Source organism: Aphis gossypii, unplaced genomic scaffold (genome assembly GCF_020184175.1).
Source record: "Aphis gossypii isolate Hap1 unplaced genomic scaffold, ASM2018417v2 Contig00701, whole genome shotgun sequence".
In the NCBI taxonomy this organism is placed as follows: Eukaryota; Metazoa; Arthropoda; class Insecta; order Hemiptera; family Aphididae; genus Aphis; species Aphis gossypii.
In genome coordinates, this window is record NW_026083236.1 from 50,852 (window position 1) to 65,868 (window position 15,017).

General features: G+C 28.0%; 2 pseudogenes; both read left to right on the forward strand.

The window, feature by feature from the left end:
- Positions 1-210: 210 nt before the first annotated feature.
- On the forward strand, positions 211-1,228 carry LOC126555085 (uncharacterized; annotated as a pseudogene).
- Positions 1,229-6,465: 5,237 nt separating this feature from the next.
- On the forward strand, positions 6,466-14,670 carry LOC126555082 (THAP domain-containing protein 1-like; annotated as a pseudogene).
- Positions 14,671-15,017: the final 347 nt, after the last annotated feature.

Sequence of the window (15,017 nt, forward strand, 5' to 3'; positions counted from 1 at the left end):
AGATATTCGACCATCTGTGTCATATGGTTTAATCGGGTCCATGATATAACACTGTCTGACTTTGAATTTTAATAAAGATATAATCCAGTGAGAATTTTTAACTAACCATGGCAGAATAACCATACTATCCTTAGTGAAAGTAATTTTGTTATACTCTTCTCCAATTTCTTTTTTTTCCATCAGCCATGTCACATCATTGCATGATAAAATATGAGTATTTTTTAAATCCAGCTTAAAAGCATACGACAACAAACAAATATCAATAACAAAGTTACACAACCAATTTTTTCCAGATAATGAATCAAAATCTGAGATGTGCAGATCGGTCATGATGTTACAATTTTTATCACTAGATAATAAATAACTATATTTTCTAACTAGATAGTCTTTATTTTTTGGCATCTTTATTCGTTTATAGTATGTCAAATCTTTAGGGAGCATATTTTGGTGAAAATCTTTAGATTGCACTGGTAGTTGAAACGGAGTTTTATAACTGCCAGGTGTCGAAATCGATTTCATTAAACAATTATCGTCGAATGGCTTACTTAAATCATGTACAACCACGTCGTTGTTAAAAGGCTCATCAACAGTGAACCTAGTCTCATTGTCACATTTGATGACCACAATGCTTTCAATACCATCGACCACTTTGGGTGAAAGATTATTTTCATCAGCTACAGAGATCGAAGACCTTGGGATTTTTAACGATAAGGCTGTGAAAGGACGGTACTTAGTGGGTTGGAGATGTTTGTGTTGTTTCTCTTTTTTTCCCCAACTTTCTATTGCGTCCAAATGGTTATGGCTAGACATTTCTGAGACTTTTCTTTTCCTATTCACTTTGGTATTTATCTGCCTAGATTCATTGTCAAAATCTAATGCACGCGTACAAGTTTTTTTTCTAATATTATACTTTATTTGTTTGTGTGCATTCATCACACGCTCTCTCATAAGTCTTAAAAACTGACCGCACTTCCACCTTCGGTCACCATCAAGTATGTCAACTTTTACAGTTTTAAACCAAGATTCAACGGTTGCATTACTCTGGCGGATTTCAATGCCATTGTTGAGTTTATTATTCATAATAGGTGTCCACAGTGCTAAGAAAGGTACACATTTGAGTATAAACTCGTGTAAATATGATTCATCGTAATATTCATTGCTTATATTTTCATTATTTACAGAACAATGGGGCAAGACGCTAGATTTTACATGTTCTTTGATAGACTGAAATCTACAGTACATCATAGACTTATTTGTGTCAGATTCGCATAGAAATTTATTTATTTCATCTGAATAATCTTTGCCTTCGTTGTTTGATTCATTCAACAGTTGGTGGTTAACATTACACTTGTCTCTCATTGTATTAATAGCATTTTTAGTTTCTCCTGTACTACATGGAGACAACAATATTAATGAAAATATTTTAAACCAATTTCAATATCCTCCAAACTCTTTGCATTAAACAGTAAACATATCCAATCGATAACATTATTTCTTTTCATCTTTTCTACAGTCTTATTGTGATTTGTCTCAGATTGAAAGTATGTATATACATGGTTTACTATGATTTTTGTGTAATGATTTACACAGATGTTAATGATAGTAACATTAGACCCATCAAAATTTTCAACCAATACTCTGTAACATCAGTTAAGATAATCAAATATGGAATTAAAACCATTCCATCCTATACACAATGCACAATTCATTTGTGCATAACTGAAATCTGTCACTATGTTTGTGAATACAGGCCAAGGCAGTTTGTGTTTCAAAACAAATGCTTTGAAAGCGTTCAACCATTGTGAAATTGCAACTATATCGTGTGCTGAACTAATCATCTCTACAACGGGACACGTTACATTCGAATTCCTAGGTAAAGGTACATTTACCACTAGAACATAGTAAAGTACTCTTTTGGTGTTCTTGTCAATTTCCTGACCAATGTACCAGTTGCATCCAAATAACCAGTTACTGATTTTTGATTTTTAATTAGTTTTTTAGTATGTCCAACTGTTCTTTACTATAGCAGTGTACAGACGGTATACCTACATGCTGTACAAAGTTGCTCTTTATCGTTACACATCAATAGAATATCATGAAAATATCTTTATCATAATCATCAGCAGTCAAGGCCTCTGATCTGATTTTCTAATGACATCATCTGATTTAATACCTTGCAAATTGCCACAACTCAATTGAGTGGGTGATGCCAAGTCAACAGTGTCTGACCTGAAGGAAAACGCTTTAGTCTTTTTTAGCACTTCTTTGTTCAAATCTCGCTGAAACCCTTTTACGTGATTTGTGAGACCATCATCATCTGGATTGTGATGATAATTCAAACCAGAACTATAGACATTTGCTACGAACGTTCCATTTGCAAGCTGGACTTTAATCCTAAAAGTCTTACACCCCTCATGGCTACAATACATGTACACATTGCAATGACTTAAAATATCTGACCATTTTCGCATTAATAACACATGTATTGTTCACAGTTCTAATGCGCTTTCTGAACATAATAGGATATTTTGTTTTGTCCAAACGGGTTTGACTTTTGAAGTTTGTATAGTTCATAAGGGACCATTCTTCAAATGAAAATTTGAAAGATCCTTCAAAAAACACAAAATCATGGTTTTCATACTGTTTAGGAAATTGATTTTTTGTTTTTAGAGGTAGAACAATGCCAGACTTTACAGGTGTTTTATTATAAAAAGCATTCCTGAGGGGGCTTTCTACATGTTTTCCGTTTGTTATTTTACTTGGGGTAACAAACACAGATTCATCATTCATGTTTTCTGGTAAAATTGGAGTACTACTAGGTATTAATGGATCTCTCTTAGTTTGAATGAAATCAATTTCTGCCGATGAATTTGTATATTCGAATGATATATCATTGTCATTATGCAAAAGTTCAGACTCTGTGTGCACAGTATAAGAAGTACAATTTTTAAAAATATCAGCATCATTATCAGAGTTTTCAGTAAAACAAAAACTATTTGTATCAATTATATTGTCTGTGTTGTCCATTTGTAAACACGATGACAGATTGAAATACTTTTTACATTGTTTGTACACTTTATATCTGTTAACTTTATTTATTGTAACTTTAATGTGTCTACATATGTTGGATAGAGTTGTGTAATTATAATTTACAAAATCGTTAGCCGTGTAATTACAATACTCAATACATTTTATTATTATTAAATTCTGATTTATTAGCTATAACATCACAGTTCATAGTTTCAATACACTTTCGAAGAGATGAATTTTTTCTTTTAATAGCATTCACTATAGATTTTTTCAAATTGTGATCATTACCTTTCTTAAAAATGGTCATGCAAATATTACTTACACAACTATCTGAAACCGAGACATTCTCAAAATTTAATTCTGGATATTCGGTGTTAATATAATAAGCTACCTCTTTCAATTTATCTTTTAAACTCATTTTTAACCTTATAAATTATTACTTACAGTGTCTGAAACAGTAATTCTTAGACACTTTTGATTGTCTGAAACAGTAATTCTTAGACACTTTTGATTGTCTGAAACAGTCATTCTTAGACACTTTTGATTGTCTGAAACAGTAATTCTTAGACACTTTTAATTGTCTGAAACAGTAATTCGTCGACAGTTTTGTGTCTGAAACAGTAATTCGTCGACAGTTTTGAACGTCTGAAACAGTAATTCGTCGACGGTTTTGTGTCTGAAACAGTAATTCGTCGACACTTAAAGCTGTCAGAGTCTATACTCCTCGGACAGCTACAACAAACTACAAAAAACTAAAAAATTAAAATTAAACGAAATAAAAAAATTAAAATTAAATGAAATAAAAAAATTAAAATTAAATGAAATAAAAACAATGTTAAAAATAAAACACAATAAAAAATTAACAATATTATACAATTAAATGTTTATAATGAACACTGTATAATAACAAAATGAAAACACGAGGAATAATTCGAATAGTAAAATATTCTAACAATTAAATGTTAGAATTAACACTTGAAGAATACCGTAGAACACCGAAGTGAATTCGCAAGGAAAAAACTGCGGAAAACCAAATTGAAAGCGCGAGGAAAAAATCGGAGAAATACAGAATAGAAAACTTGAATAAAAACCTGGATCACTTGCGCCTGAAAATACATACATTTTAATTAATGTAATTAACAATAAATATTACTGCATACAATAATATTTTACACTTTAAGAAATCATCATTAAACTTGTGACAATGCGACACTGACACACATGTACAAATACAACACAATATTATAAAAATACAAACATATTAAAAACATCATTATTTTGAATTGAAAAAAAAGTATGAATCGTTAACAAATTATTATTACTAGGAAAACAAACACTAATTTTAATAAAAATCTTCATATTGTACAAATATTGTAATACATGTGCTGACGATTGTCACTTTTTCAAATATTGCATATTTAAACAAAAAATATTAGACAGGTATGATTTTAATAACTAAAATAAAGATTTAAGCCTAAAAAGGATCCAATAACACTGAGTGATGATAAATTAAATATGTTATCTTGTGTATAATAGTGAATGTAGACAGTAGACTGCATGCCACCTGAAAACAGATGAGAAAAATAAATTTATTGAGAAATATATTCTAAGAGAACAGATTATATTTACTTGTTTCTAGACCTTCATAAATGGAAATCTTGTCATTCAACTTATTTTGCAACAGCTTGTGGATTGAAATACTCAAAACATAAACACTCCTTCAATGATTAGAACTGTGACTAGATATTATGATTCATACCTATCAAATAATAAACTTTATATAAATATTTTTGTCATTACTTCTGGTACTCGGCAGTACCAAATTTTTTACAATAACAAAGGTATTTCAATATAACACATCATACGTCTGGATATGACGACATACACTTAAGCATTAATTATATTATATTATATAAAAATTATCAGCACCTACAATAATGTTTTATGTATAAATATTAATTTTATTATTTCTATAGCTATTTATTGACAGAGAAATACATAAGTACTTTTATATGAGATGTTAATATTGAAGCCAATTAAAATCCAGAATCAATCTTAATAATTAAATGCATTAACTATTTAAATAGTGTAGGTATTGATTTTAATATTTTTAATTGTTTGAGTGTATCTAATATAATTAGTAATTGATATTGAAAAATATAAATCAAATACAATATTACCTTAAAACATAAAGAAACAGTTTCTGTTATTTTTAAACCTGTTAAAATCATTAAGATTATTTTTTTAAGTTTATAGAATATAACTTGAATATGTAATACATTAGTTTTCTAAGCTCGAAATGTCCATCCATCTTCTTAATGTGCCTACAATATATCTAATAACTACATAGATCTCTGTAAAATATTGAGGGAGGCTCAAATAATTGGTATCAAACAGATAATGTAGTTGTGGATATTTTTCGTTTGCACTAACAATCATTATGTGGATAGTTAAACGAAATATTACAATGCACTTAAATAAAATACAACTAGATAATTAAATAACTAAGAAAATACTTACATTTCCAAATAATGGTTATACCACAGTATCTTTAAACTTTTAAACAACATGTCAACGTATATTTGTTAGAACTTAGTACGTGTATTATTATGGACTATGGAGAGATTAATAAGTTATAACCTAACTTTCTAGTTTCTATTATTATTGGTTTGTTACAAATCATAATGGTATGATGACAATATGTTCGGTATAATTATCGTGGTAATATTTATTTATAATATACTTTTAAAACAGATAATTATTACATAACATAGTGCGACATCTTGTGTTTTATAACGGTGAAGTAACTTATAAATGGCAATATAAATGTTTGGCGCCTGGAATTAAACATAATGCAGCAACACATACAAGGTTTCTTATCACTATTCGTCTGAAAAACAGTCACCTAGCTTTGGTCACCCAACTTCACACACGTTTTTAATGTACTTTTATTTGATTACATTGAACCTATTTTGTATAAATATTAATATATATTTTGATATTTACTTATTATTACACTTTATATACCTAGGTGTATAATAATAATTGTTTTATCAAATACAAAATATAAATAATTACTCACCTATTACCTTTTATTACTAATCATACAATTAATAACTTTGTGGGCTTGGCTTTAGTATCTAAATCTAATATTTATAGCCGACTGGCGAGTGGCGCACACAGTTGACTACAAGTTCCACTAAAAGCTCTAGCAGTCTGGAGGTTTTTGATAAGAACATTGCACGGTCAAAAAATTGTCATCGTCGTGCAACCATTAATATCTATAGCCATGATATTGACGCCAAATTCCAAGTCTCAAGTTTCGAAATTGGAATTCTCGTCTGCTAAATGTTTAATACGTAAAGTAAACATACTTATATTATATTTACTATAAGTAAAGACGTACAGTTTTTCATTATTACTTTTACTTTGTGCTTAATAGTCTACAACTCTAAAACAATGCCAAGTTGTTTTTTGTGTAAACGTTCTTGGTCTGCGAAAAAAACAGACGTTAGCTTTCATCGGTAAGTAACACTTGTAAACATTTTTTATGGTACACGTTGAACATTTTAATAGTTTAATTTTTGTAATGTATATTAGACTACCAGCAGATGAACCACGTAAAAATCGGTGGATCCAATTTTTTTCAAGATTGTGGTGCTGATACCACCAAAATTAAGCATTCTACCTCCATACTCGAACATTTCATTTCAGACTGCTTCAAAAATTACGTTAGAAGCAAACTTTTAAAAGAAGATGCCGTGTCTTCTATCGTGGTAAAACGTTTAAAATATGTAAGTGAACTCAATAATACTATTTATCTAAATTATGCTCTGCAAAATTACATTCATGCCTATCAATTATAGTTTAAAATTATTATGATTATTTATTTATTATCTTTTCACTGTTTAGGCTAAAATTACTGTTCCTGAGGTGAAAGTTTCTTTATCCAATACATCAACATCTACTTGTGTAAGTATAAAATATTATTTATTTAAACATAATATGTATAATGTATAAATGGTGTTATTATTATGATTATATATGTAGCTCGAAGCATAGATTAAATATACTATAGATAGCCCACGCCATGGAAAGACGCGGCAACCAGTTAGGCGGACGTTTTGGACCCCGGCGGAATAGTACTAATGGACCCCCATAGGATCGCTCTAAGTATTTAAGTTATTGCGCATGCGTGTACGGCATGTCGTCAACGTGACAATTATTGTAAAACAAAAAACTTGAACAGTTCCGACTTCCAACACTGAATGTTCGTATTATGACTAATAATAATAAGTCTAATATGATCGGTCATATATTATTACCGCGCCAATGGTAAAATGTGTGTGTTAATATCTAGTTTTTAAAAGGCAATTGACATAATAATATATCATTTATAAGCTAATAATTAATTAATATGTATTATTTGTAAAATACATATCGGTAAACTTTAAAACTTTACTAGTGACAACAGACATTAAAATATAAATATTATAGGACATAGCTGGTATTATACATATAATAATTATGTCTAACTATACATATATAATAACTATGTTTATTAGGTGGTTAGTTATTAATATCTAATAAAACAATATATATTCTTTATTTCATAAAATGGGTAATGAGAGTAGCATACTACTTTTATTTTACAAAAATTTACCTAATTATAAATTCTTAAAATTATTATTGCATAATTGTAAAAAAAAAAAAAAATATAAATATAATAATATAGACAAATATAATGACAAAACTAATATATTACATTTTATAAAATACAGGTGAAAATTTTAAAAATAGGTAGCTATATATTCATTTTCATAAAAAGTTCCGAGGACAATACTAGTATTAATAATTATAATTATATTATCTTTGTTAAAAAAAATCGTAAAACCTTCAAATTTTTATACTAAAAAATATACATAATACATATTATAATATGTACCAATATCATTTTATATTATATTTACATGCCAACTATTGAATTATAATATATAATATTTAAAAATTTTTCAAAATTTTTAATTTATTTGCTGTCTGTACACTGGAACGTCCTTTCAAATGTTTAGATGTCCAATTAAAATGCCTTAATAATTTACAATGTATTAACTTTTGGATTATAAAATCGATATGTTGATAACAGTTTGGATCAACATTTAAATCAGATATCAATTCTGTTTTTTTTTTTTTTTGAATAGTTGCACATAATTTTCTTTTATGAGGACTTAGTTCTACAAAATCTTTTAATATTTTGTGCTGTGTAGACACGAAGTTAGTAAATGAATCAGATGGTTTTTTTAAGACTGCTTTTTTCAATGTCAGCACTTTCAAATTGTTTGTAAAAAATTAAATATTCTTGGTCATCAAAGAAAAAATCGTCACTTAAAATAATTAATTCGCATTTAGTGCATTTAAATTGATCCATGCATTTTTTGGCCAAATATCCCGCAAAATAGGTGTTTGAACAAGTTTCTAACGTTATTTTTTTTTCTACGTTACTGAGGCATTGATCGAAATTACCCTCCTCTTCCGAACATACAAATGAATCAGAATCTGATTCAACTAAGGCATCTGATGTATCTGTATAAGGTGTAGAAATAGAAGCGTTCTCTGAATTAGGGTTAAATAAATTATAATCAAAATCATTTTCGCAATTTGATGAATCTGTGGCTTTCATGAGGTTGTGTCTTGCTTGAAACCGAAATGACGTTCGAAAAGTACGAGCAGTCGGATTTCTGTTGAAACCTCCACGCTGACGAAAAACCGAAAAGTATTTTCTATGATATCCTGGTTTAAACGATTAGTCAGAAGATATTTAAAACCTAAGTTTTTTTGTTGTGTATAAATCATTATTATTGAGTTTATACTCCATACCATGGCGTCGAAACATGGAAGAACTTTACCATACACTTTTATAGGTTGTATTAACTCCAGTTGTGCACACCATTCTTTAGCTTTCATTAATTTATTAAATAAATAAGGTTTATCATCATTTAAAGCACAAGAATATATGTTAGAACTGTATAATGATTTACTGTTTAAACAGTCAAATAAATTGTTTAATTCTTGAACAAAATCGGCGGTTGCAACGGCAGTTTTTGATTTTATTTGACCAGTAGCAATGCATGTTCTTAAAACAGCTGCTACCGAATTGCTAAAAATTTGAAGAGCAAGTATACAATTCATTTTTTGAAAAGGGTTGGGATTCATATGACTGTCAGTTAGTTTTAAAAGGGCTCTACTAGTATTACTTGATTTATCAATATTATAAGCCAACTTAATATCAGAAAAAGAAACTTCTTGTCCATTAAATTTAAAATTATATTTCAAAAAATTGTTTCTAAAATTTTTTAAAATATGTGGCACATCAAAAATAGAAAATATAGTTTTACCTTTAATTTCAACAAATGGTTTTTCTTTACAACAACCTAAGTGCCTTAAAGCTGAATAATTATTGGAACCTTGATCACAAACGAGTGCTACAATATTAAAACCTAGCTCTGCGCATTTTTCGATTACATCTACAATTAAATCTTTTAATATTAAACTACTCATAGATGAACCCGTTAAAAAATAAGCCAATGGTAATTTCCAATTACTATAAAGCCCCCGAACAATGAAAACCATTGCCTGTGTAGCCAATTTATTTGTTCTGCCTTTGTGTCCTAAATCCTCAAACCCTTCAACCATATCTAAATACTTTGAATATTCTAAAAAGATTTTATTTTCATTTCATCGAATATTATTACACAGTGTTTTTCATCATCTGACATTGTATCCAACTTATTTTTAATTTGCTTTAGCCAAAGTGAATTAAAACCGGGACAAAATTTAGACTTGCCAATCCATCTACGCAACGTTGTTTCACCTGGTAAAATTATTTGCTGATTATTTCTAAGAAATTTGTATGTAGCTGGCGATTTATAGTACAAATTTATAGCAAAATTTTTTTCAGCTAGAGTCCAGGGTGTTCTTGAATTACGCTTATGAAACATTTGCATTTCTGCTATTACTTTAGATCCTGAACTTGAAAATGTGATATTGTTCTTAAATTTATGTAAATTTAATTTATTACGAGATATTTGTAGTTTTTTTCTTAGTTTGCTTATATTAGATGAATTTTTTTTTAACAACATATTTTTTTTTTTAATTAATTCTTCCAGACGTTTTTTTGACATTTGTTCACGTTGTTTGTTAGGGAAAAGAACTGTTTTCGCTTTGATTAAACGACGTTTGCGAGTGCTAATGGGTGAAGGCATATCTACAAATGATTTAATTATTGAACTTGTTGATGGAGAGCATTCATAATTCAAAATTGGCGAAGATGGTGATGTATTTAATGTAGCAGGAAGATGAGGAGATTCGATTGGCGTTCTTGGACATTTTTTTTTGTAAATTTTTGTTGGTGTTTTAACGTGTAAATTTGGTGACTCGGGTTCTTCAGATTCGTTTAAAGGTGAAGTTGGAATGTATTGTTCCTCATCAATTGGTACTTCAGTACAATCGTATTTCATTGGAACTGCTTTTTGCTTTAGCCTTTGTTGTGTTTTCAATATTATTAAAATCCGTAGGTTTAAAATGCAAGTTACAAACATGTCGGTTATTCAATTGTTCTAAAGTTAGATCTGCCAATTTAATATTTCCTACAGATAAAATAATGTAAGTCAAAAAAAAATATAGAAATGGTGGTGTACTTCCGATACTAACTACATTCGCTTCTTATAAAAAACATTGTCAAATATTATAAAATAATAGTGAAACACAAATTGTGTTAAAAATATGTGTAATAAATTAATGTTAAAAGGACGTATTATACAAAACATGAACGCAGTACGCGTGAAACAAGCTAAAAAAAATGTATGTTGAAAGTAAAATTGCAATTATTTATTCGATTAAGACTGTATATTGTAAAGCAATATGTTTTTATATCCTAAAGCATAGTGATAAGATTATAGATATAAGATTATAAAATATAATTTGTATTCAATTATTTACTGAGCACGTAATTCAAAACGTAGGTATAAAGACTAGAAAATCTAATTTCTAAACAGTACTTTAAAAAGTTGCATATTTTAAATAATAGCTTTATGCAATATGGTAAGTATTTACAAATAAACTATATCTATTTTCATCATCATCATATATTAGATATCCGTAATTTACTTTAATTGTTTGCACTTTTCTTATAAAACATATTTTGGGCGTATTATACGTACCTACCTAATGACAAAAAGTTTAAGGTCGCTATGAATAAATATGTTCTTTTAAAAAAAAAAAACAAAATAACTCAAGTTATGTATTCTTATAATTTTTGAATCATAATAAGAATAACTTATGAGGAACTTTCTTTTAAATTTTCAAGTGTTTTGACTCAGTCAATAATATTTTATCGATATTTATAATAAAATTATAGAGGTAAAAAGTTAACATTTTCTAACAGTTTTCAAATAAATCGAGAAAAACAAAAAAAAAATGACGGAAAAACGGCAATTTTTACGCAAAAACAGTTTTCGACCAAATCGATTTTTTTTTATGGTTGTAATTCAAAAACTAATCACTGAAAATACTTGAAATTTTCAAAAAATGTTAATGTCAGTAGTATCCGTATATAGTTAAATTTTCAAAAAATTTTGACTTTTTTTGAGTTATTTATAGACCACTATGAAATTTTCGATTTTTTGAGAAATTTTTTTTAAAGTGTCGATAAAAATTTTTGGATGACCAAAAAGTTTTGAAAATTTAATACAAGGTTCCTTATGAGTTGTTTTTATTGTAGCTAAAAAAATTAAAAATCGTTAGTCACAATTTTTTTTATAAGAGTTTATAGTTCAAATTTTTACGAAATCTGTCGAAAACGCGAAAATTTGCAAGTAATTTTGAAGTTGAAAAATCATAAAATTTTTTTTCTTTTATAACTAAGTTTTGAAAATTTGGTACAAGGTTCTCCATACATTTTTCTTCAAATATCTGTAAAAAAACTCTACCGGATTCAGACAAAAAATTTTATGAGTGTTTGAAATTTAAATTTTTACAAAACCACGCTAAATAACGGTTTAGCCTCAAACGATTTTTGATATTTGTTATAATTCAAAAAGTATAAGTCGTAGATACTTGAAAATTTTACCAGTTATTTAGATTGGTATTGTATTTACTTGATTTAATTTTCAAAATACTTTGAGTTTTTTTGAGCTATTTATAGACAACTGAAATTTTCAATTTTTCAGAAAATTTTTTTTTGAAGGGTCGATAAAATTTTTTTGGCCCTATCAAAATACTTGAAAATGTTATACAAAGTTCCTCATAAGTTATTATTATAGTGATTAAAAAATTATAAGAATACATAGGCACAATTTTTTTTTATTAGCATTTGAAGTTCAAATATTGACAAAAATTCGTCAAAACCATGAATATTTGCAAATTATTTTGTAGGTATATTTCATAAAAATTTTTGTATAAGTAGCTAAGAGTTGAAAATTTAATACAAGGTTTTTCATAAGTTTAACTTACAATTATTATAAAAGAACTTAAATTTTCTTGTATTCAGGCCATTAAAACATAAACCACCTTTTTCACCAACCACTAGAAATTATATCCTAGGCTGACAAATCATCTTCGTTCAGAATCGTTTTTGGTATACAATGATAACTATCATTGGATTCAAATTTAACACTCCTATAATATATAATAATGATCCATACGGCACCTAATGTACAGCAGAGCGGTACTCACTTGCCCGCTTTTTTTAACTTAAGATATAAATCCAAAAAATTTTATGAAATTTATAAAATTTATAAAATTACTTGTACATTTTCTACATTTTCATAATTTTGACATATTTCAAAAAAACTTTAAACGCTTATAAAAAAAAATTGTGACCGACGATTTTTGATTTTTTTTTTAATTACAATAAGAACAACTTATTAGAAAAAAAACACACATCATTGTAAAATCAATACAATCATCACTTCGTTCAGAATTTAAAATACAAACACGTTTTTAAATGAATTTTGTAATGCGATTTTTGTTTGTAACACGTCCTCTTAATTATTTAATTAAAACTACATACAATTTAAATGTATTTATTTTTAAATTTTTTAAAAGAATAATAATTCAATTTTTAAAATGTATGTTATTTAACTAGGTAACTAACCTGACTGTTTAACCCATTCTTTTGCCTGGTCTTGATTTTTGGGAAAACGGAATAACTTTGTATTTTTATCATTTCTTTTACTTTTGCCACAGTTAAAAAACATACATTTATTGCCTTTTGTAGCCATGATATTATTTAGGTAAATATACTAATTGGTAAATTGACGGAAAAGTTAAAAACTGTGTCGTCGCGGCTCGTGCAGATTTATAAATGTTCTAAAGTTTTAATATTATAATATTTAATAATGTCATATTATTTATTATTTTTGTCTACAGTAACAATATAGAGTTGTTGTATAAGCGTTGATGATTATAGTTTGTACTTATTTATATTGTTTCATTATTCATTTACTCCGTATCGCAATTTATTTTTAGTATAAACCGGTCGAACGCCAGTCATATCCCCCCCGCACAGACAATTTTTCCCTTTCTATTTGATTTTAATAATAATTTATTATATTAATTGTAATCTATTTTTCGATATTACACAAATGCGTACGCTATCTATTGAGACGTTGTGTTATTAATTTATACGTTTCCATATCTTCTATACCGGTGGGCTATCTATAGTATATTTAATCTATGCTCGAAGGGTTTGAATTGGAAGGATTTGGAAAACTTCCTGACCTACTTTGTGATAAACAGAGTTCACCATCAGATAGCTTTAGTCTAAATAGACCATCCGAAGAAGTAATGAAATACATTTTTTTTAGTTATTAAGACTGAAAGTAAAAAATGTTTTAAATTAATTATTTTAGTTACTGAAGTCACAGTCGGTAGCTGTTATGGTTCAAGCGTCAATTTCAGAAAGTCATGATACACCTAGAAGCACATTTCTGAAACATTCTGTGTCATCACTAGTTGATATGTGTAATGCTAAGGACAAAAAATTGAAGATACTTAATCAGCGTTTAAGAAGACATAAAAAAACAATCGTTTCTTTGAAAAGTAACTTAAAATGATAGAAATATTATGTATTATTAATGCTATACTGTTTTAGGGGAACAGAAAAAAAGTCTCCAGAAAAACAGTACAAATTGGAATATTTTAAATAAAACTTATATAATCATTCTGTATGATATATTATGCACATGGTTTAGGGATAATAAAATAGAACTTAACAATTTTTTAAAAGCTATAGCTCAAAAAATTAAGTTTAAGTAATACAAATTTTATTTTTATTTTTTTGCTTATATTTTATTTAAAATATTCCAATTTGTACTTATTTTAGTGGAGACTTTTTTTCTTAGAGACTTTTTTTTCTACCATCCTGTTTTTAAATGTTATCAATACATTAAAGGCCAAGTTATTGATTAACCAAGAGCAGGCGCATTTATTAGATTCAAATTTCGGTAAGCATAAAGATTTAAACAAACATTTTGTGAACAAAAATACAGGAAAGAAATTGCCAAAACTCTACAGCATGTAGCTACGTAAATTTGCTGTCACTCTAAATTATTATTTTCTCAAGGAGTACACATTTGTTCGTAGAGAATTTAATTCTGTCCTTCCAAGCCTTCGCACGCTAAGTAAGTGGTATGCTAATGTAGATGCTGAACCTGGCTTTACGAACTAAGCACTAAACACCTTAACGCTAGCTTGCAAAAATTGTCAATATCCAATATATTGTGTTTTAAGTATGGATGAAATAGCAATTCGCAAATGTCTTGAATTTGATGGTCACAAGTACCATGGATTTGTGGACTATGGGTTTGAAATTGATAGTGATGCTAAGAGTGAAGCAACTGAATGCTTTGTTTTCATGGTAACGGCCATAAATGCTTCATGGAAATTTCCAGTTGTGTATTTCTTCTGTAACCATCTAATTAGTGAACAGA